Here is a 24,462-nt window from a genome sequence, read left to right on the forward strand (position 1 = left end):
ACCCCTCTGATTCAGAAAGCACGTCGGTCCGATCCTTTGAGTCAGCAGAGTCGTGGTCCCGACAACGACCACGCGCAACATTCTTAAAGAAACATTCTCAGAGGGAAGTGAGGGAGAACCCCTCTGATTCAGATAGCATTTCGGTCCGATCCTTTGAGTCAATAGAGTCGTGGTCCCGACAACGGCCATGGCGCCAAGCACCTGAACACATCAGCGAACCAAGGGACACTCTTACCGTCAAGAGCGACATGTCTCACACCAATGTCAATGCACACTCGATCACTCCACCAGACAACCTGTCACATCGAGCACAGGTGCATCGCGACACAAATACTACACCGTCACCCCGGGTAGGGGCAGCAAGTTTGACTCGAAGGTCCTGGTCCTGGTCCTGGTCCTATAAAATGGAATCAGACATCGTGGCCATTAGCACCCAAATAAAAACGGACCAACCAGTCGATCTGCAAAGGAAGCCAGACATGTCAGGAGAGCCAAGTCATCATCGGATGAGAACAAGACACGCAAATATTCAGCCGGTTCCAGGGTTTGCCTGTTCTAGGCGCGAGCAGGCGTGGGAGAGACAACCCGAGACAGCAAATCAATCTCCAAGTCATACCAAGATGACCTCCACCGTTCATACCCCACCGGCTGGCATCCCAGACTCGAAACAGGAAGACAGTGTGGTTCTTGACCTGACAAAGCAAAAGGAAGTAAAAATACATGCAGACACTCGCCAGGGAACTAGGATAACATCCCTTTGGAAAAGAGGCCGAGCGTCACGTGAGCAAGAGCCACAAAGGAGGACAGACTGCCGATATCAAACTGAGCTTGCCATAGGCACCTCAGACACAGAAGGCTCCATCTCTCCAGACATCAGCAACAGAGCTTGTCTATTCAAAGACGAACCATTGGCGATCACGAAGAGGAAAGGAACTATGTTGACGGCGGAGTCCGAGCAGTGGCGAGTCACGAGAAACATCTCGCACTTTAAGAAGCTGTCACAGGATACCTCCAGAATCCTGATGAGTGAAATGGACATGCCCAGTTCGGATGAACTGCATTCAGATGATCGTGAGAGCACTGCTCCGATCATTGAGACACTAAGTACTAATAGTCCGAGAGCCAAGTCGCCACGACCTCAGCGTGACATACATCCACTCAAGAGACTGATCGTAGAGACCGACTGAGAAGTCAGTATGTTTTGTTTGGTTTTTTTGTCACAAAGGGGGGAGATGTTATGATGTTAGCATACTAGTAGTTGGGAGTGGGTGGAGCTAAGGGGCCAGAGGAAGAGGAGGAGCGGACACAGGAAGAGGGCAGATAGAATAGGGACAGAGAAGGCAACAGAAGCATGCAATAAAGCTCCAGTAGACTAAGACTCTGAGTCTGTGTTTTCTTTGTAGCACGATGCTACAGTGATTTATTCCATTTTAAATTTGTTAGTTTGTCTTGCATCACAGCACATGTGCTCCTTGTGGATGAATTTGCAGGGATCTGCAGGCTTTAAGCGCACCATTAAAGTATTTCTTCCTCTTTGGGTTCCATTTCAGACAAGCATGGCCCTTGAGGCTGCACACATCTACAGGGTGCCATCACTTACATGTATGTGTCCAAGGAACGGCGGGAATATATGGCCTTTGTCAACCAGGCAATGCGCTATTCTGCTCTATGTTTATGGATATGAGCATCGCGGAGAAAGTGCTGCATAGTTTGGAGCCGGCATGCTTTAGTCCAAGGCTTCGGGCAGTGCAGACCATGGTGCTGCAGAGCGAGCAGTGCCAGCCCTGGTCTACTAGCGCCCCGCCTCCATCAGTCCCTTCATCCTGCATACATGGTCCCATGTATAACATTTTGCAGTAGTGCTTAGGAAGAACACAGGCCTGATCCTATCAATATGCCCTCTTGCAGCCACATTACAATTAATTGATACACCCACAACTGATACTAACAGTTATTTTACAAATAAATAGTGTTTAGCATGCTGGTAGTGAAAATCTATTACCTGTGTTACGATTCTAAAACACGGAAGTCAAGCGACTATTTAACACACATTATGTTTTTGCTAAACAACATGTTTCTTTGATTTTTGCAGGTTTGTATTTCCTACCAACATTACTATTGTCAATGATTAAACACTTTTTATGTTATTTCTTTATCTTCAGTGAAATATGTTTTTAAAAGTACTTACTACTTTAATATGTAGGGCAGTTTAAAATGTGTAGCGCCTACTTCACAAAATAGTTGCTGTTGTATAGCATGTATTCCTGATTCAGACTGCATGACCCAGTATGTAGTAATTGTATAGCACTTCAATCTCGGGTGGCAGAGCACCGAGGATGATGCGCTGCATGGCAAAACACATATAAGACCCCCAAGGCGAGACCTACTGGCTATGTCAATGCTTGTTTATACTTGGAAGATTGCCACTATGTTGTCTGTAAACTCATTTTGGGGGTTATTTTGGAAGAATAGCAAAGGTACCCAGCACAGATGTTGCAGTGAAGGCTGTGAATTTTGCTAAGGGAGACTTTTTGTTGTGCCCGCTTTGCAAATGATGTTGTGTTTTTTAAACCAACCTTGAAGCAGAGATTAGTTCTTGGAAAATAAAAAACAAATGGTCCTGGTGGGCATCGGGATATTTCTCTGTGCTTCAAGTACATTATTGAGTTTTCTGCACAGTGGCTTTGTAGGGGGGTCCTGGTCAGTGGTGTGTCTAGTAATGGTCGATCGTTCCTAAATAGGTGAGGAGACTGTCACCACAAACTTGCAGCCCTGGTGTGGCCAGGCTGCCAGATCAGAGATTTGGGTTGAAGCAGTGGCATAGGAAGGGGGGTGCAGTGGTTGCGAGCCGCGCCGGGTGTCATCATTGAGGGGGTGACAAAATGGCAAAAATATGTGTTTTAAACACATTTGTTTGCCATTTTGTCACGCCGGGGGTGAAATTTTCTGCATCGGGTACCACCTGACCTTGCTTTGACACTGGGTCATAGGAGCAAGCTGATGCTTTGTCAGTCCTACCTCTAAGTTGGACTGGTGAACTGTGGGTCTGACGAGTTAAAATAACTTCCCATTTATAGCAGGTCTCTCTCTTACCAAGCCTTAAAAACACTATTTAATCTGCGCATTTACATAGCAGAACAGTTTGATGGGTCACTGACAGAATATAGGAAACACAAATATCACGTGGACAGAATATCGTTTCAAAACTATCAAGGACGAAAATATTGAGAAGGTAAGTGCAAATAGGTAAGTATAGATTTACTATTCTTAACTCCACACCTATGCACCTTGAAGATATACATATCATCAAGGTACATATATGAGGAGATATATATAGTACACTTTTCATATGTCCGCATAAATCATGTTTATTAGGGTACATACTTTTTTTAACAGAAAGAACACTTATGTGTGTATTTACACTCATTCTGCGATGTGTTCCTTCCATCTCAGTTCTTCCCCTATGTAGGACACCTTTACTACATTTATACTTTCACTCTAGGTAGTAGATCCCCTCATATATTTTCTCATCAACACAATACATGCATTATATGAGAAGATTTACACCGTTTTGATAATCAATTTGACATTATTTCATTAATGTTAAAAATGACAACTTGCAACACTTTAATTTCATACATTATGTTAATGAATAACAATTCAATCTCATAATTTGCTACATATAGGGATACTGCCTTTAAAACAATAACGATTCCCATAGCCTATCTTTTCATGCTAATCATCCTCACTCAACCAAACATGCGTCCTACACTCACTGCATCTAAAAATTCCAATTGCTTCCACAATTGCATTCCCACAATGGACAATAATATCTCCTTAGTAAGGTCATATGGGGCTTTACATAATGTTGACACTACATTTTCGTACCTCGTAATACCTCTTCCACTTTTCTTATGGAGTATTCTATGCAAATCACATACACAAAACACACAATTTAATATTTTAGAGTAAATCAACGCAATATGATATGAGCCAGAATATATTTATTACATGCACTAATTTACTAAAATGTACAATTGTGTAATGTATATATATATATATATATATATATAAAATTTATTATATTACATACTGCCGATAGCCAGTAGGTATATATAGTTAGGACCTAGCTACCATAGGAAATCCGCAACATTCAATTGGGAATAACTTTGGCGCCGGTTGAGGAATTTGCGTGTAATTTTCCAAAATTTAGGCCAGCTCCGCTCCGCTTCTTCCCTGGAAGTTTCGGGGGGATTCGTCATGCGGGGGCCGAGAAAAAAGGGGGGTCCCAAAACGTGTTTTCCCCATGTTAATTTACATAGGACTAATAGACAAGGCTACAGCCCGAAACGCTAAATGGAATTACACCAAGCTTTGCAAAATTGTAGGGACTGGTACGCAGAAGTGCCTTTTCTATATTTGGTGAAAATTGCTCCAGTGGTTTTTACGAAAATTAACTTAAAAAAAAATTATATATCTGGGCGGAGCCTAACCACACATCTCATCGTGAGATCTGATTGGCTGTCAGCACTTCATCCAAGACGTGTTGGCAGCCATCTTGGGACCAATATACATGATAGCACCTCATTAAAAAGCATTGTAGTTAATAGAGGGGTTTAGGACTTTAGTTACATTATAAATCATTTGTTGATGGTACCATACTCATTTTAGGAATTGTGGTGTGTTCTAAGGTGATTTTACCATGTGAAAAAGCCTTCTGCTGGGATATCATGAATCATGTTTGAAAGAAAACTATTATCTCATGCTTTTCCCACAGTGGTTTGGAAGGGGATCTATAAGCTAAACTGAAAGCATATTTTCTGTAAATTCACATTATCTTTCTCAGTCATGTGAGAATGAAGTCTGACATTCTCAGTAAAACATGTACATCCAACAAGGACACAGACTGTCAGTTAATTCTATGTCAGTCCACGGTGGCTCAGATTATGCTTCTCTTTACTTTACTGACAAAAAACAGCAGCCAATAAAAAACTTTAAACTGGCATGACCCCGGAAGGACAACCCCCTCCAACAGTCTGCACCAATCACTATCCAGTCCAATGTATAATAGTCCATGAACACAATACGACCTCCTCTTTCTTTGCTGCTGCAGCAGCGAGTTAAGTGCCCTTCTGTTTTACTTCTTTCTTAGGGGTAATTTGTGTAAGGGCGGTGGTTGTTGACGGCGCGCGCGCTAGTGATCTGGTGAGCTGAGCGGATCCTCGCTCGTGGTTTGAAGTGTTTGGTGACTTTATTTAATATTACTGCTTGTCAGCTTTTGACCCCGTTTTATTGTTTGTAGCCCGCGCGTGTGTTTTTTTCTACCTCGAGCGCGCGAAACGCGGCATGCGGTGTGCCCGGTAGGGGGCGGTGGAGCAGGAGGAGGCAGACGCGAGACGCTCGCGCTCAGGAGGCAGTCGAGCCCGGCCCCCACACGCAACGCGCATGCGCGAGGAGCCGGCTTTCGTTTTCTCGCATTACCGGCTCCTCGAGCAGCGCGTCTTCAGGCTGCATAAATCCTGGCCTCATAGAACGCTAAACGGAGCGTATCCGCATTAGAGCTCTGCTCTAGGGGAGCTTTCAGTGTGTGCTAAGGGGTCTCCTTCCACCTTGTATTCAGCCTCATTGACTGTAGTGTTTTCCATTGCAAGTGTTTGTGTGTGTGTTGGAGGCACCCCTGGGCTACTCCCCCCCCTTGAAGTTCCTCCACTCCTCCCTGCTTTAGCGCTATGGCGTACTACGCCGAGGAGGATAACCAATGGGCAGAGTATGATCAGTATGAGGAATATGAGCCGCAAGAAGAGCATTTGGAGGAAAATTTAGTGGAGGCCCTGGATACCCATGTCCAAGGGTCAGTGAAAAGTGCGCTAGTCCAGGCTCTTAAGCCTTTTGCAAAACCCCTTCAGAATTATGGCAAAAGAAAGTTCAAATCAGCCAGAAAGGGCGGTACCTCTTCGCAATCCTCGGCCCAAGTGGTGGCTCGGATGGCCAGGAATGTTCTGAAGGATCATGGCTCAATGGCGAACGACACGTCTGGGGACTCTTCCCCGACTCCACCGGATTCCTCTGATTCGGAGGCGGAATCGGTGGCTCCTAAAAAGAGATCTAGGAAGGTGAAGCACGCCCATAAGGCGGACGATGGCCAGGTACCCAAGAACCTTCTGTTTAATCCCAACAATATTGTGCATCCTAGAGCCACTGAATGGATACCGTGCCCGGAGGTGGCACAATATGTGGGTAACAACCTGAGGCAGGGTTTCGACAATGGGGTGAGAGCCACATTGCGATCTGAATGCCCTAGACCATCCTTGGCAGGGAAGGTAGCCGACACTCCGGATTTGGACCCCACTATGGCGGCATTTATGCAAAAGTTTGCGAAGGATCCAAAGAAGGGGCTGGATAGAGCGTGGCGAGGTGTCCAAGACAAGATGTTAGATGTCACCGGCCCTCTCACGAAGATTCTAGACGCTGCAGTTATGGCTAAGGATAAAAACATGCCACTGGATGTATCGGAGGTGCTGGAATGGGCACAACGTGCCATGTGTTTTTTGGGTAATGCTAATGTGGCAGTATCTACAGAACGGAGGCGTCCTTTTCTTATGAGACTAGACTCCCAGCTGGCGGAGATGGCCCCCTCCGAACCAGGTTCCCTGGCTAATAGTATGCTTTTCGGAGACAAATTTGTCAAGGAAATGGGTAAATATGTTGCCACGTTCTCCGCACTGGACAAGGCGCAGTCCAACATCAAGAGGGTTCTCCACAGTGGTGTTTTTGATAGGGCCGGACGCCCACGAGGTCGAGGGTCCGGCCGAGGTTATGCACAGACCTCTCGTGGTGCAGAGCAGAGAGGCAGAGGCAATCGACGCCCCAATTTCTACCCCTCCCGTGATAGAGGAGGTCGAGGCAAGGGGCAGAGAGGCAACTACCGTGGACAACAGGCGAACTCAGGAGACTACTCCTATTCAGGTACGACTTCTATGTCCGTCAGAACATATGGTGGGGGGCAGACTGTCTCTTTTCCTCCACAGGTGGCGCCAACTCACGAACGATCCTTGGGTGTTGCAAACAGTACAGGGTTTCCACATAGAGTTTTATGCCTCCCCGGTACAGCGGCGGAGACCAGATCCACTGTATTTTTCCCAGACAGAGCAGAGTTTCATCGACGCAGAGATATGTTCCTTGCTCCAGAAAGGGGCGATAGTGGAGTCCTCCCCACACGAGCTGGGCTTCGTCAGCACCGTCTTTGTGGTCCCAAAAAAGGACCTGGGGTATCGACTGGTGTTGAACCTCAAAGAGTTCAATGGCTGGGTTGTGTATCGACACTTCAAAATGGAAGGGATACACCTCCTGCGCGATATTCTATTGGCACAGGATTGGATGGTGCGTCTGGACTTAAAGGACGCTTACTTGGCGGTGGCCATTTACCCTCCGCACAGGCGGTTCCTTCAGTTTCAGTGGCACGACCGGTGGTTCGAATTTTCCGCCATGCCCTTTGGACTGTCATCCGCCCCATGGTGTTTCACCAAGTTGTTGAAACCCGTCGTACAGAGGTTGAGAGAACGGGGCGTTCGCCTCATTATTTACCTCGACGACATCTTGATTTTAGGTCAGTCACTGGAGGTGGTGTCGCTCCATCTGTCATGGACGATCCACCTCCTTCAGGAACTGGGCTTCCTCCTGAATATACAGAAGTCAATCTTGCGACCTTCTCAGGTGATGGAGTTCCTGGGTTTCCAGGTGGACTTGGTGAAAGCTCAGTTACTCTTGCCCCTCAAGAAGAGGGTGGCGGTGAGGAAGGAGTTGAGGAGAGCGCTTGCCTCTCCGACAATCTCCTTGAGGACTTTGGCACGCCTGGTAGGGCTTCTGGCGTCTTCGATCCAGGCGATCTTTCCAGGTCCCTTACATTACAGGGCCCTGCAGCGCTTGAAGGCCTTGCATTTACGCAAGGGCCTGACCTATGCCCAACAAGTTTCCCTTTCTGCGGAGGCTCGTACGGAGATAAACTGGTGGTTAGAGCATATGGATGCGTGGAACGGCAGAGCCATTTTCGCAGCCACCCCGGAGGTGGTGATAGAGTCGGATGCCAGCCGGTGGGGCTGGGGAGCCCGCTGCGGCTCAGTGGAGACCGGGGGCCGATGGTCCCGCGAAGAGCTGAGTCTCCACATCAACTGTCTGGAACTCCTGGCGGGTTCTTTTGCGATCCGCACTCTGTCCCCTCAGAGAGTTTCGTGTTGTATTCTCCTTCGCATGGACAATGTGTCCGCGGTACGTTACATAAATCGCCTGGGAGGCACCAAGTCACGTCTCCTAGCGGAGATAGCCAAGGATTTTTGGCATTATTGCCTGGCCCATCAGATTTCGGTGACGGCAGAGTATATACCGGGGTCCGCCAATGTGACGGCGGATTGGAACTCTCGGTATTTGAGGGATGCCAGCGATTGGAAGCTGCACCCCAGAATCTTCAAGGCAGTGGACCACAAATGGGGTCCGTGTGTACTGGATCTGTTTGCCTCACGGCTCAACAGACAAGTGCCTCAGTTTTACAGCTGGCGTCCGGATCCTTTGGCGATCAGCTCGGACGCCTTTCTTCAATCATGGACGACGGGCATTTCCTCCGTTTATCATGATCCCGAGGGTTCTGGCTCAAATTCGGAGGCAGACGGCGGAGGTGATCTTGATCTCCCCGTGTTGGAAGGCACAAGCATGGTTCCCGGGGGCGATGAGTCTCGCCTGTGCGCCGCCGGTGCGGATCTCATCCTTCCCGGACCTTCTTACGGACCCGGTGGGTCTTCGCCACCCGTTGGTCCTTCAGGAGCAGTTGTCTCTTATGGCGTGGAGACTTTCCGGCGCCGTTGACAAGTGCCGGGAGTTTCGCAAGACACTCTCTTTTTCTTGTCTCAGGCATGGGCACCTTCCACTCACAAGCGTTATGAGTCAGCTTGGAGACGATGGGTTGGTTGGTGTAACGAACGGCAGGGAGATCCGATGGGATCCGATATCACTGTGATCGTGAATTTCCTATCTGAATTGGCAAAGTCAGGAATGGCTTATAGATCGGTGAATAATTTCCGGTCAGCTATTTCGGCAGGACACCCGCATGTTGAGGGTAAACCTGTGGGGGAGCACCCCCTGGTGTGTAAAGTGGTTAGGGGGATCCGCTTGGTGAATCCCCCTCAACCCAGGTACACTGAATTTTGGGACGTTTCAGTGGTCCTGCGCTTTTTGACGGCCTGGCCGGCCAATGAGGGATTGTCTCGCAAGCAGCTCTCAGCGAAGCTTACCATTTTATTCTGCTTGATCTCATGCAGGCGAGTATCGGATATTCGAGCCTTGGATTTGGCAGGTAGAGTATTCACTCCCTCGGGAGTCTCTTTTACGATTTCTAAACGTACGAAGACACATACAAGATGTATTACTTATCCTGCTTTTCCTCATCACAGTAAATTGTGTGTAGTTCAATGTCTTAAAGTGTATGAGAGTTGTACTAGAGAGTTTAGAACTGGTTTTGGCCAATTGTTGATTTCATTGCAGAGGCCTTTCCGCCCAGTCACGTGTGCGACTCTGGCCAGGTGGGTTACCTGGTTGTTAGACCTTGCTGGTATTGATACCTCAAAATTTGGGGCTCATTCTGTGAGGGGGGCTATGGCCTCTAAATCCTTTGGTGCTGGCTCTCGGCTCCAAGATATTATGACTGCGGCAGATTGGTCGTCTGAATCCACTTTCAAGACGTTTTATCATAAGCCTATTGTGGATGTGGCCTCAGTGGTGGTGGAGAAACTTTAAACTAGCATAATCTGAGCCTCCGTGGACTGACATAGAATGAAAAATTGTCTAGCAGACGCGACAAAGAATTTTCAATTCTATTAAGGACACGGAGGCGAGGATTATCCCACCCGGGCTTGCAGAACTGTGATTTCATGCATTATTGGATGATTATATGATGTATTGTACCCACCCGAATGTTTATGATGGCCTGCTTGTATTTCCAGTTTGGGGAATAGCCATTACGACATATATTCTTGTTTCAGGTGATCAACAGAAGCAGACTTGAGTCGACCAGCCTTTGATCTGGAATGTTTGCAGTTATGCAGAGGGTGACTTCCTCGACGTTGGATGCGATGGTTGCCACGTTGGCCTCCGGTCTCGTTGGACGGAGGATGTATTCGCAAAGAAAGAGGAGGTCGTATTGTGTTCATGGACTATTATACATTGGACTGGATAGTGATTGGTGCAGACTGTTGGAGGGGGTTGTCCTTCCGGGGTCATGCCAGTTTAAAGTTTTTTATTGGCTGCTGTTTTTTGTCAGTAAAGTAAAGAGAAGCATAATCCTCGCCTCCGTGTCCTTAATAGAATTGAAAATTCTTTGTCGCGTCTGCTAGACAATTTTTCATTCCTTTGTGTTCTACTGCAGCCTCCTAGAGTGTTCTAAAGAACAACTAGAGCGCTAACAGTCCTACTTATTACAAAGGTATGGCACACCTGAATCCATCTTGATTGGAATAAAGTGGTAACTCTTAAAACATTTAATTTAAAAGGGAACAAAATGAGGGGGTATATTTTGCCATAGAAAGTATGATTAGTGCTGCAGAAAGAAAAATTAGGGCACATTTTGAGTGACTTCTCAAATCCTCTTCTATTTCATTAAAAAATTCTGACATGCAGTCTCCCAAGATGGCCACCAGAGACAAAAGAGCCCAAATGTAGCCCAAATATCACCCAGATGTAGCCCAAGTATAGCCCAATGACAGAATGTCCCAGAGTGTTCTAAAGAACAACTAGAGCACTAACAGTCTTACTTATGACAAAAGTATGGCACACTAGAAGCCATCTTGATTGGAATGAAGTGGTAAGTCTGAAAACATTTAATTTAAAAAGGAACAAAATGAGGGGTTCATTTTGCCATAGAAAGTATGATTAGTGCTTCAGAAAGAAAAATTAGGGCACATTTTGAGTGACTTCTCAAATCCTCTTCTATTTCATTAAAACATTCTGACATGCAGTCTCCCAAGATGGCCACCAGAGACAAAAGAGCCCAAATGTAGCCCAAATGTCACCCAGATGTAGCCCAAGTATAGCCCAATGACAGAATGTCCTAGAGTGTTCTAAAGAACAACTAGAGCGCTAACAGTCCTACTTATTACAAAGGTATGGCACACCTGAAGCCATCTTGATTGGAATAAAGTGGTAACTCTTAAAACATTTAATTTAAAAAGAAACAAAATGAGGGGGTATATTTTGCCATAGAAAGTATGATTAGTGCTGCAGAAAGAAAAATTAGGGCACATTTTGAGTGACTTCTCAAATCCTCTTCTATTTCATTAAAACATTCTGACATGCAGTCTCCCAAGATGGCCACCAGAGACAAAAGAGCCCAAATGTAGCCCAAATATCACCCAGATGTAGCCCAAGTATAGCCCAATGACAGAATGTCCCAGAGTGTTCTAAAGAACAACTAGAGCGCTAACAGTCTTACTTATGACAAAAGTATGGCACACCAGAAGCCATCTTGATTGTAATGAAGTGGTAAGTCTGAAAACATTTAATTTAAAAAGGAACAAAATGAGGGGGTTCATTTTGCCAAAGAAAGTATGATTAGTGCTTCAGAAAGAAAAATTAGGGCACATTTTGAGTGACTTCTCAAATCCTCTTCTATTTCGGTAAAAAAATTCTGACATGCAGACTGAAACATGCACTTTGAATACCAGCAGCAGACTTCCCTGGTGAGCAGTAGCTTTACTACAGTGATCTAATGAGCAACTAGAGTGCTAACATTCAGAATTTATGGCAAATGTGTGACACATCTGAATGCCTTCTTGATGGAACCAAAGTAAACAAGCATTGAAAATGCAATAGATCTCGCCCTCGTTTAAGTTAAAGCCATTCTGTTTGTAATGAGGTGGCTTTTTAGCTTTGCTTTTATTAGTGTTTTTAAAACTTTCATGTAAATAACATGCATATGTGTGCATATATGTATATGTATGCATGCATTTATATTTGTATTTATATAGATATGCAGATTATATATGTTTATATATGTATGTATGTATATATATATATATATATATATATATATATATATATACACACATATATATGATGCAGCAATGGCGGTTAGAGCTGGAGCGCTCTACAGCGGGTGCGAGCGAGGGACCAACCACAGGTCCAATAATCTTTTTCTCACAAGAAATTGTTCGCCGCACTCAGAAATTGTAAATATTGTATTTATTCAGCAAACTCCACAATCAGTCTGTCACACCGACGCGTTTCGGGCACACGCCCTTTCTCACGGTAGGTGGCACTACTTTTTCCTCTGTTTTTAAGGGCTATGCATTGTGAACCTCTCCCATGGGATTCTGGGATTGGTAGTTCCTATACATACAAACAAAGTAACACCTATTTGTGACAGTGGTCAACGTAATTCTGCAAACATATTGTATGACACAATTTTGTGATACTACTGCACTTGGATCCCCTTATAATCAAATCATAATTAATGGTATAGTACCCTTTTTACAATTATAAAAGGCATTTGTAAACAAATTATTTGTTATCTACATTAATGCAGTTGTGTATTCAGCCGATATGCCACTTTTTTTGTGTATGTGTATACAATCCATACTCTATTTTAGGTATAGTACCTGACATTTGTTGACTTGTATTTATACCTGGATATTCTACTATCCCTATCAACCTATAAGCTCAGCAGTGTCTCAATTGTCTGATTTTAGTCCTTTCAGTTTTGACAATCACATGATTGATTGTGATATGTCTTATCCCAAGTTATTGCTATAAATGTACAAAAAGCTCCTCATCAAGGTTCATCCCCCTCGGGATCTTGGTTTTCATGCGAATTATGTACTTCGATTCTAGTTGGCGTACTTTCAATTTTCGATCTCCCAGTCTTTCATTTGGTTCCATGTTGTCTATTCCAAAAAAGCACATTTTCTTCCAATCTCCACCCTGGCATTCGAGCATATGCTTGGCTGTTGCATATGTCATATCTCTGTTCTTTACAGCTCTTATGTGCTCAAGCATTCTCTTTTTTAGGGCACAGATTGTGCTTCCTATGTACATTTCTGCGCAGTCACATTGGATTATGTATACTACATACTGAGTAGTACAAGTTATTTTTGTTTTTATTTCAATCAATCGTCCTTCTGGGTCTCTGAAGGATTTGACATTTTTCCCAATTTTGCACGCTTTGCAATGTCCACATTTTTTATAACCATTTTGTTGATCCACCAACCAGTTGGTGGATTTCTTGCTTGGCATTTGAAAATGATTCATAACAGGGGGTGGTGATGGACAGAGTATCTGAATTAAGCAGAACACTCCTACCCAGTCAAAAGATCAGGGCTTGATCCATCACTGTTTTTTAGCTCAATGCACCATCCCAGTTCAGAACCTGGCTATATGCAAATTAGTCTGGCCCTGGCCCAGTGCCTCATGGGAACAGGGCAGACCAAACTACCAAGCCAATTCTTCACTGGAAAGGAAACAAGCTTCCGGGGACCGGTTTCTGGCATTGCAGCCGTCGTCGGCCCGGCTTGCTTGAATCCTGATGGTGCAGTGAGCAAGGGACTCACATCTGAGTATACCCTTCCACACTTGTGGTGGCCGAAACGATTCATAACAGGGGGTGGTGATGGACAGAGTATCAGAATTAAGCAGAACACTCCTACCCAGTCAAAAGATCAGGGCTTGATCCATCACCGTTTTTTAGCTCACTGCACCACTGGATGACGGCTGCAATGCCAGAAACTGGTCCCCGGAAGCTTGTTTCCTTTCCAGTAAAGAATTGGCTTGGTAGTTTGGTCTGCCCTGTTCCCATGATGCACTGGGCCATGGACAGACTAATTTGCAAGTAGCCAGTTTCTGAACTGGGATGGTGCAGTGAGCCAAAAAACGGTGATGGATCAAGCCCTGATCTTTTGACTAGGTATGAGTGTTCTGTTTAATTCAGATGCTCTGTCCATCACCACCCCTTTTCTGAATCGTTTTGGCCACTATACGAGTGGCAGGGTATGCTCAGACATGAGTCCCTTGCTCTCTGCACCATCAGGAGCTTCAACATCCTGCGCATGCTACGTAAGATCTTCCGATGGATCCCCACCGAGACCAGGAAGACGGTCACCCAGGCCCTCGTCACCAGCCGTCTGGACTACGGCAACTCCCTCTACGCCGGAACCACCGCCAAACTCCAGAAGAGACTCCAGCGGATCCAGAACACCTCAGCACGACTCATCCTGGACATCCCCCGCCGCAGCCACATCTCCGGACACCTGAGAGACCTGCACTGGCTCCCGGTCAACAAAAGAATCACCTTCCGGCTCCTCACCCACGCACACAAAGCCCTATACAACGAAGGCCCAGGATACCTCAACAGCCGCCTCAACTTCTACGTTCCCAAACGCCAGCTTCGATCGACCAACCACGCCCTCGCCGCCGTCCCCCGCATCCGAAGAGCCACCACAGGAGGAAGGTCCTTCTCCCACCTGGCCGCCAAGACTTGGAACTCCCTTCCGACCCACCTCCGCCTGACCCAGGACCACCTCGCCTTCAGGAAGCAGCTCAAGACCTGGCTGTTCGAGCAGTAGCGGACCCCCTCCCCCCAGCGCCTTGAGACCCTCCGGGTGAGTAGCGCGCTATATAAATGCTTTGATTGATTGATTGATTCAAGCAAGCCGGGCCGAAGACGGCTGCAATGCCAGAAACCGGTCCCCGGAAGCTTGTTTCCTTTCCAGTAAAGAATTGGCTTGGTAGTTTGGTCTGCCCTGTTCCCATGATGCACTGGGCCATGGACAGACTAATTTGCATGTAGCCAGGTTCTGAACTGGTATGGTGCAGTGAGCTAAAAAACGGTGATGGATCAAGCCCTGATCTTTTGACTGGGTATGAGTGTTCTGTTTAATTCAGATGCTCTGTCCATCACCACCCCTTTTCTGAATCGTTTTGGCCACTATAGGAGTGGCAGGGTATGCTCAGAAATGAGTCCCTTGCTCTCTGCACCATCAGGATTCAAGCAAGCCGGGCCGAAGACGGCTGCAATGCCAGAAACCGGTCCCCGGAAGCTTGTTTCCTTTCCAGTAAAGAATTGGCTTGGTAGTTTGGTCTGCCCTGTTCCCATGATGCACTGGGCCATGGACAGACTAATTTGCATGTAGCCAGGTTCTGAACAGGGATGGTGCAGTGAGCTAAAAAACGGTGATGGATCAAGCCCTGATCTTTTGACTGGGTATGAGTGTTCTGTTTAATTCAGATGCTCTGTCCATCACCACCCCTTTTCTGAATGGCATTTGAAAATGGCTTTTTACGAGCATGTCTTTCAGAGAAAGTACTTTTCTGAATGATAGTTTGGGCTCATTTCCCAAAATTTTCTTTAGATTAGCATCTTGTTGTAGTAATGACCAATATTTTTGTACCCATCCTCGTATTTTATGTGCCTCTTTACTGTAATTTAGGATCAGTCTTGGTGTTTCATCTGTGTTTTTTGCAACTTTTGATTTATGTATTAGAATCTCTGATCTTGTTTTTGATTTGATTTTTTCCATGTTTTTGTTGAGTTCTCTTTTTTTGTAACCTCTCGCTTCTAGTCTAGATGCAGATTTAGCAATTTGGGTATTCACTTCTTCTTCCTTGGAACAGTTTCTTTTTATTCTTACAAATTCTCCAAATGGAATGTTGTTATCACTGACTTCGGATGAAAGCTTTCAGAATGTAGGATGCTATTGGTTGCCGTACTTTTTCTATAGAGTGTGGTGTTTATTTGGTCATTTTCAATATAGACTGTAATATCCAAGTAATCAATCCTGCTTTTGCTTGTGTTACATGTAAATGATAGTCCTACATCATTGTTATTTAGTTTGGAGAAATATTGCATGAATTCTGTTTTTGTTCCATTCCATATCAGGAAGAGATCGTCGATATACCTCGACCATAACATTATTTTTTCCAGTTCTTCTTGATTTTCCGGTCCCCATGCTATCTCCTTCTCCCACCAGCCCATGGTAAGGTTTGCATAGTTTGGGGAGAAGGAGACGCCCATTGCACATCCACATAGTTGTTGGTAGATGTTTTGATTGAAGAGGAATATGTTATTGTTTAGGCATGTATTAATCAGAGTTAGCAGCATGGCAGAGTGTTCCAGTTGTGAGATGTTCCTTTGTTTGAGAAAGTAGGCACAGGCATTTAGTCCTATTGTGTGTCTGATTGATGTGTAAAGGGATACAACATCTATTGTAACCAGTAAAAAGGCAGGATTCCAATTGATACCAGACAATATTGACAATAAGACTGATCCTAAATTACAGTAAAGAGGCACATAAAATACGAGGATGTGTACAAAAATATTGGAAATGAGCCCAAACTATCATTCAGAAAAGTACTCTCTCTGAAAGACATGCTCGTAAAAAGCCATTTTCAAATAACAAGCAAGAAATCCACCAACTGCTTGGTGGATCAACAAAATGGTTATAAAAAAATGTGGACATTGCAAAGCGTGCAAAATTGGGAAAAATGTCAAATCCTTCAGAGACCCAGAAGGACGATTGATTGAAATAAAACCAAAAATAACTTGTACTACTCAGTATGTAGTATACATAATCCAATGTGACTGCGCACAAATGCACATAGGAAGCACAATCTGTGCCCTAAAAAAGAGAATGCTTGAGCACATAAGAGCTGTAAAGAACAGAGATATGACATATGCAACAGCCAAGCATATGCTCGAATGCCAGGGTGGAGATTGGAAGAAAATGTGCTTTTTTGGAATAGACAACATGGAACCAAATGAAAGACTGGGAGATCGAAAATTGAAATTACGCCAACTAGAATCGAAGTACATAATTCGCATGAAAACCAAGATCCCGAGGGGGATGAACCTTGATGAGGAGCTTTTTGTACATTTGTAGCAATCACTTGGGATAAGAAATATCACAATCAATCATGTGATTGTCAAAACTGAAAGGACTAAAATCAGACAATTGAGACACTGCTGAGCTTATAGGTTGATAGGGATAGTAGAATAGCCAGGTATAAATACAAGTCAACAAATGTCAGGTACTATACCTAAAATAGAGTATGGATTGTATACACATACACAAAAAAACGTGGCATATCGGCTGAATACACAACTGCATTAATGTAGATAACAAATAATTTGTTTACAAATGCCTTTCATAATTGTAAAAAGGGTACTATACCATTAATTATGATTTGATTATAAGGGGATCCAAGTGCAGTAGTATCACTAAATTGTGTCATACAATATGTTTGCAGAATTACGTTGACCACTGTCACAAATAGGTGTTACTTTGTTTGTATATATAGGAACTACCAATCCCAGAATCCCATGGGAGAGGTTCACAATGCATAGCCCTTAAAAACAGAGGAAAAAGTGGTGCCACCTACCGTGAGAAAGGGCGTGTGCCCGAAACGCGTCGGTGTGACAGACTGATTGTGGCGTTTGCTGAATAAATACGATATTTACAATTCCTGAGTGCGGCGAACAATTTCTTGTGAGAAAAAAAAAATACACATATATATATAGATATATAAATGCATATATATGCATATATATGTGTATATGTGTGCGTGTAGAGAGAGGTAGAGAGGTAGAGGTGTAGAGGTAGAGAAGTAGAGGTAGAGAGGTAGAGGTAAGAGGTAGAGGTAGAGAGGTAGAGACTAGTAGAGAGAGAAGTAGAGAGAGTTAGAGAGGTAGAGAGTAGAGAGTGGGTAATAGAGAGTAGTAGAGAGCAGTAGAGAGAGTAGCAGAGAGTGAGTAGTAGAGAGTAGTAGAGTGAATAGTAGAGTGAGTAGTAGAGGGTAGTAGAGAGTGGGTAGTAGAGAGTGAGTAGTAGAGAGTAGTAGAGGGTAAGTAGTAGAGTGAGTAGTAGAGAGCAGTAGAGAGTGAGTAGTAGAGAGTAGTAAAGAGTGAGTAGTAGAGAGTGAGTAGTAGAGAGTGAGTAGTAGAGAGTGAGTAGCAGAGAGAGAGAATAGTAGAGAGTAGTGGAGAGTGAGTAGTAGAGTGAGTAGTAGAGAGTAGTAGAGAGAGAGTAGTAGAGAGTGAGTAGTAGAGAGTAGTAGAAAGTGAGTAGTAGAGTGAGCAGTAGAGAGTGAGTAGTAGAGAGTAGTAGAGAGAGAGGAGTAGAAAGTGACTAGTAGAGAGTAGTAGAGAGTGAGAAGTAGAGAGTGAGTAGTAGAGAGTGAGTAGTAAAGAGTGAGTAGTAGAGAGAGAGTAGTAGAGAGTGAGTAGTAGAGAGTAGAGAGTAGTAGAGAGTGAGTAGTAGAGAGTAGTAGATAGTGAGTAGTAGGGAGTGAGTAGTAGAGAGAGAGTAGTAGAGAGTAGTAGAGTAGTAGAGAATGAGTAGTAGAGAGTGAGTATTAGAGAGTAGTGGAGTAGTAGAGAGTAAGTAGTAGAGAGTAGTGGAGAATATTCCAAAGTTTGGCACAGCACCACTTGCACAATAAGTCCAATCAAATCATATCACTTAGAGTCCTTATTTAAGCGCTGAATCTTGGTGTGTATTCAAATGCTTTTATTTTCCTTAAGTTTATGCACCACAGCCAGCCGACGTGTTTCGTTCTGTACAACAGAACTTCTTCAGGGCGTTCTTATTTCCTTCAAGTTATGTCGGTATCCTGTTGTCATATAACTAGATATTTCTTCCAAATGTTAGACGAGACGTAAGTACATTCTTATTCAAAGTGACTAGGTATCAATTTTACCCACACAATTCGGGCAGACTTGAGTAATTTATAGCATCCTCAAAGTCAGTCTTTCAAAAATTCCAAAGTATAGGACATGATAATCCAAATCCAAATGTTTCTCAAGAAAAGTCATTTTCAATCGCTCGGAATATCGGCGTTTGGGCAGATTTGACCCAGGGACCCCCAGTATGCAAGGGGAATTAGTCCCCCCTCTGCAAACGCGCCAGTGGCCTGCGTTGCAGAGAGGTGTAAAAAGGGGCATAGCCTCAGTACACCTTTGTGCAATGCAGCCCCCTGGGGCATACTGGAGGTTCCAGGTGGGCTAGTTGACTCCCAGGGACCCCTAGTATGCAAGGGGAATTAGTTCCCCCTCTTCAAACATGCACGGGGGCTGCGTTGCAGAGAGGTGTAACAAGGGGCATAGCCTCATTACACCTCTGCAATGCAGCCCCCTGGCGCATACTGGAGGTTCCTGGTGGGCTAGTTGGCCCCCAGTGGCCCCCAGTATGCAAGGGGAATTAGTTCCCCCTCTTCAAACATGCACGGGGGCTGCGTTGCAGAGAGGTGTAAAAAGGGGCGTGGCTTCATTACACCTCTCTGCAATGCAGTACCCTGGCGCATAGTGGAGATTCGTGGTGGGCTTTCAGGTCTTATATAGTTAGGAATTAGCATTTAAAAAACCTTTGAAATTCACTGAAAAAACCATAGGTTTCAGGCCATATATAGTTAGGAATTAGCATTTAAAAAACCTTTAAAATTCACTCAAAAAACTATAAGTTTTAGGGGTGTTATAGTTAGCTGGGCATTTCACTCATACAAAACCATTGAAATTGCTCCTATATAACTAGTTGTACTAACTATATTTCGCGCACCCGCAATCCACTGCTGATGATGTCACATATTACATCATTCATGACATGGTCAGTGACATCACTGATGACATCTCAAATGACATCACTGATGACATCACTGATGACATCATCCACGTGACAATCACATACACCTTTTCATACACTAGTAAAATCTTTCATCACTCTTTGTAAAATACAGAGTATCATATTTGAATGCATTGTTACAGCAATACAAGTATCTAAAAACCCACTCAGTGATTCATAGATGTATACACACATCTAATCACTTACCTGTAGATCCACTCATACATGCGGTCAATGAACAATAGAACACTATCAAAAATACTTATACAACTAAATCGACATTACACACCTATTCACATATCAAGTCATCCTACTCACTTATGCAAACAATGGATCATACTTACATATTGACTCAGCTACACACTTATACAAACACAACTTCATCTATTCATTTAGATAGTAAGTCATACTTAGTGAATTATAAAATCATTATTACAAGTATAAAGTTATCCATGCAGTCACTCACACAATCATTGAGTCTTATGTATACTTATTTATATACAACAACTGACACATACACTGCCTTTTATTTTTCTAGTTTGTTGGACATGTACCATTGAGAAATGTATTTGCTCATCACCACACCCATAAAGATATTCACTCACCCAAACAACTGTTAGAACATGTAGTTTTAACTTCATATTTCTAGTGAATCAACTATTCACACATCTTTGGGCAGTCACACCACCCCCCACCGAACCACACACACATTCACACTCCCCAAACAAATACTCAGTTAACTAATCAATAACTAATATAGACTTTCACATAGCTAGTAACCAATTGGAGAACCAGTTTACACAACAACTGACAAAGTGATACAGATATTCAAACAGTTTAGTCACTATCCACTATATTTAGTGAGACACTATAAATTGGTCAAGTAAACAGTCAATTACACTGCTACTAAATCCTCCATCCAAATATTTATTTTTATATATCCACTCATTCTTCAATGCAAATTGCTATATATATAATGCATATTTAAATAACGAAGCAAACCACATTCACTGGATGATTTCATCAGTGATGTCATCAGTGATGTCATTTGAGATGTCATCAGTGATGTCACTGACCATGTCATGCATGATGTAATATGTGACATCATCAGCAGTGGATTGCGGGTGCGCGAAATATAGTTAGTACAACTAACTAAATAGGAGCAATTTCAATGGTTTTGTATGAGTGAAATGTCCAGCTAACTGTAACACCCCTAAAACTTATAGTTTTTTGAGTGAATTTTAAAGGTTTTCTAAATGCTAATTCCTAACTATTTTAGGCCTGAAACCTATGGTTTTTTCAGTGAATTTCAAAGGTTTTTTAAATGCTAATTCCTAACTATATAAGGCCTGAAACCTATGGTTTTTTCAGTGAAGATATATATAGACAGGAAGCGAGAAAACAGCTGGAACTTTCAGGTAACTATAGAAGATCTAACAGGGAGGAGTATTTGACCAGTATTTCTACTTACCATGATAAACTCAGGAACTGGAGAGGTAAGAATTTACTAGCTGAATCAGAGTTTAGATTCTTATGTGTACAAAATCCGGTCTCCCCCTGTTTCTATATGTTGCCAAAAGTCCACAAGGACGAGATCAACCCACCTGGGAGGCCCATTGTATCAGCTAATAACAGTCTCCTAGAAAGCACTTCTATTTTTCTGGACACTTTTCTTTTCCCGTATGTTCTAAACCTTCCATCATACTGTAGAGACAGCACGGATTTTATAACTACGATTGAGGGCATCAGAGGGGAGGACAGTTTTTGTATGGTTACGATTGAAGTGGTCTCACTGTACACGTGTATTAAACACGCTGATGGTTTAAAAGCATGCAGACACTTTCTGAGAGACCGGTCGATCTTCTACCTCAAACAGACAGAAATGTTGCTTGAAATGCTGGAATTCTGCCTTATGAATAATTTTTTCTTGTTTGAGAACAAATGGTACAAGCAAGAGGTGGGCACTGCTATGGGGAGCTGCTTTGCTCCAAGTTTTGCCTGCATGCTGATGGGATGGTGGGAAGAGCAAACCCTATGGTCAGAGGATAATGTTGATGTCACTCGCCACATTGTATTTTATACCAGGTACATCGACGATATCTTTCTGATCTGGGATGGCACAAGGTCTGATTTGAACAAATTCCTTCTAGACATCAATAGGAATGATGTGAACCTGAAATTCACTAACAAGGTAGATCAATCAGAAATGGATTTCTTAGATGTCACAGTTAAAATAGTAGAAGGGGCCATTCAGACAAACTTGTATAGAAAACCAACTTCAGGGAACAGCATTTTACATGCTAAAAGTCACCACCCTAACAGCCTTAAGGATAGTATTCCGTATGGAGAATTTCTGAGAGCCAAACGAAACTGTAGCTCCAATGATAGTTATGAGAAAGAGCAGACTACGATGACCCAGAGGTTTAAAGCCAGGGGATACTCGGACCAGGTTTTGAAGGTAGCAAGAGGAAAAGCCAAAGCCAGGAAGAGGGAGACACTTTTGAGCAAGAAAATAACCACTAACCCCAATAACCTGGGATCCAACAATGTCAGGATGATAACATCATATAGCGTGGAAGCAGGGAAAGTGAGAGGAATCCTAAAGAAACATTGGCACATTGTTAAGAGTGACCCTATGATAGGAAAACTGATCAACAGGCAACCCCAGGTTACCTATAGAAAAGCACGCTCTTTAAAAGACATGCTAGTGAAGAGCCACTTTGAAGGCCCAGTCAAAAAGAAGGACTGGCTAAAGGAACAAAAAGGTTTTTACAAGTGTGGCAAGTGTAAGGCCTGTGCTACTAGTAAAAACGTGAAATCCTATCTCCTCCCCACTGGAAAGAGTGAGATCATTGGGAAATTCATGAATTGTAACACTGACCATTGTGTATATGTGATTGTCTGTCCATGTGCAAAGTTCTATATTGGGAGTACCATCTTCCCAATAAAGAAGCGAATTTTGGAGCACATGAGAGCGATCAAGAATGTTGATATGTCTTATGCTACTGCACGCCACTGGCTACGTTTCCACAACAGTGATGTTAACCAATTTTCCTTTTTTGGCATTGACAGAGTTCCAGCGAATCCCAGAGGGGGTAACCGTCTCAAACAACTACGTTTCCTGGAATCCCGGTACATCATCCGTCTGGATTCAAGAAACCCTTTTGGTTTAAACGAGGATGAGGAACTTCACGTGCACATTGGCTGAGAACCTTATGTTAAGCCGGAAGATCTGCCTTAACACTGCACCTGTTCCTCAACTGTCCAATAGTCCCCCTTTATTCATTATTTGCCCGGATCCCCATCCCCTGGCTTCTGTGTTTGCATTCTCCTTCTCACAAACCCCTCCCAGAGAGGGCTCTCTCTGGTGCAGGGCAGATAGGTGGAAGCTTCACAACCAAGCTTAAGACCAAAGACCAACTTTAACGCCAACGCCAGAACCACTTCTGGCCAACACATGGGCAATCACATATCGCCAGTAGAATAATTGACTTTTCCTGACTCCCTTGTAGGCACATCTTCACTTCACAACTTTTATTTTCACAATCACAAACAGACTGACTGTTAGGTACTTGCCTGGCTAGGCGAACCACAGTCAGCACAGGGTTCACGTTTTACATAGTTCACGGTGCTGGAAGAGGCAATTTGGTACCTTTTCTCACCCTTAATTTCTTTTATTTTATTTTCTATCGGAGGTGCTCTTCCAATAAATGGGAGCAGTCCGGTACTTTAAACTGGGGAGGACCACCCATTTAGGGGACACGTAGGTTTTCTTTAGACCTCAATTGAGCTACCCATGATCAAAATACATGGATGAATTGGCCACTTGGCCGAGATTTGAAACTCACTTCCCATCCTACCCTTGACCATTGATAATTCAGGGGATCAACCCGAACAGGACGGACAATGTGTGACAATAACATATGGTCTTTTTCCTTTTTTTAAATTCTGGGAATCATAGGCCACTTAGCCTTTACCACTGTGATCTTTTTGTCTATCTTTTATATCACTGGTATCATTTAAATTTGTCACCATGTGTAAATAAAAATCAAAATGACCTGTGAAAATGAAAAAGAAAAAGTGTAAATATGTTTTAAATGCACGTGTAATTTGGTCATGCATTTAATTTAAATTTATAATTGTGATTTACCTTAAAATTCATGATTCCAGCAATATAATTTGTGTGAGACAGTATACTAATTAGTCTGTCTTCTACCCCTTTTGTAGTTTCATGAATGGTAGTCATTTCAAATTTTGTGGTCCTACCTCGGTTTCCACCACTACCCTTGAGCACTTTTAAATGTATAAAATGGTGATTGTGTTTATCTGTGGCTGGCTATCGAAAAAGACCGTTTGGTCGAAACGCGTCGCCAATAAACGCATTTCTAAACACGGACCCTGGTGTGCGAGTCATCTGTCTGGTTCCTGGGAGAAAAACTCGAATTGGGAGCCCTTTCATTCATATACAATATATATATATATTCACTGAAAAAACCATAGGTTATAGACCATATATAGTTAGGAATTAGCATTTAAAAAACCTTATTTTACTCACACAAAACCATTGAAATTCCATATATAGTTAGTTGCACTAACTATATATCGCGCACCCGCAATCCACTGCTGATGATGTCACATATTACATCATTCATGACATGGTCAGTGACATCACTGATGACATCACTGATGACATCTCAAATGACATCACTGATGACATCACTGATGACAACATCCAGTGACTGTATGTTTCTGTAAAGTTAAAATGTGTCTTACATATTGAAGAATGAGTGGAAGTATAAGTGTCTGGACAAAGGATTTA

The 24,462-nt window shown here is 43.5% G+C and overlaps 1 long non-coding RNA gene across 1 annotated transcript in view; it reads left to right on the plus strand.

Annotated features, from left to right (window-relative positions):
• The window catches only part of LOC144781122 (uncharacterized), a 42,997-nt gene extending 18,966 nt beyond the window's left edge, over positions 1-24,031 (plus strand). The window contains exons 2-3 of the long non-coding RNA XR_013600883.1: positions 10,029-10,180; positions 22,716-24,031. This is a non-coding gene — a long non-coding RNA (uncharacterized LOC144781122). The remainder of the gene's footprint in view (positions 1-10,028; positions 10,181-22,715) is intronic.
• The last annotated feature ends 431 nt before the right edge of the window (positions 24,032-24,462 follow it).

The sequence above is a fragment of the Lissotriton helveticus genome, chromosome 9 (assembly GCF_964261635.1).
Source record: "Lissotriton helveticus chromosome 9, aLisHel1.1, whole genome shotgun sequence".
Lineage (NCBI taxonomy): Eukaryota > Metazoa > Chordata > Amphibia > Caudata > Salamandridae > Lissotriton > Lissotriton helveticus.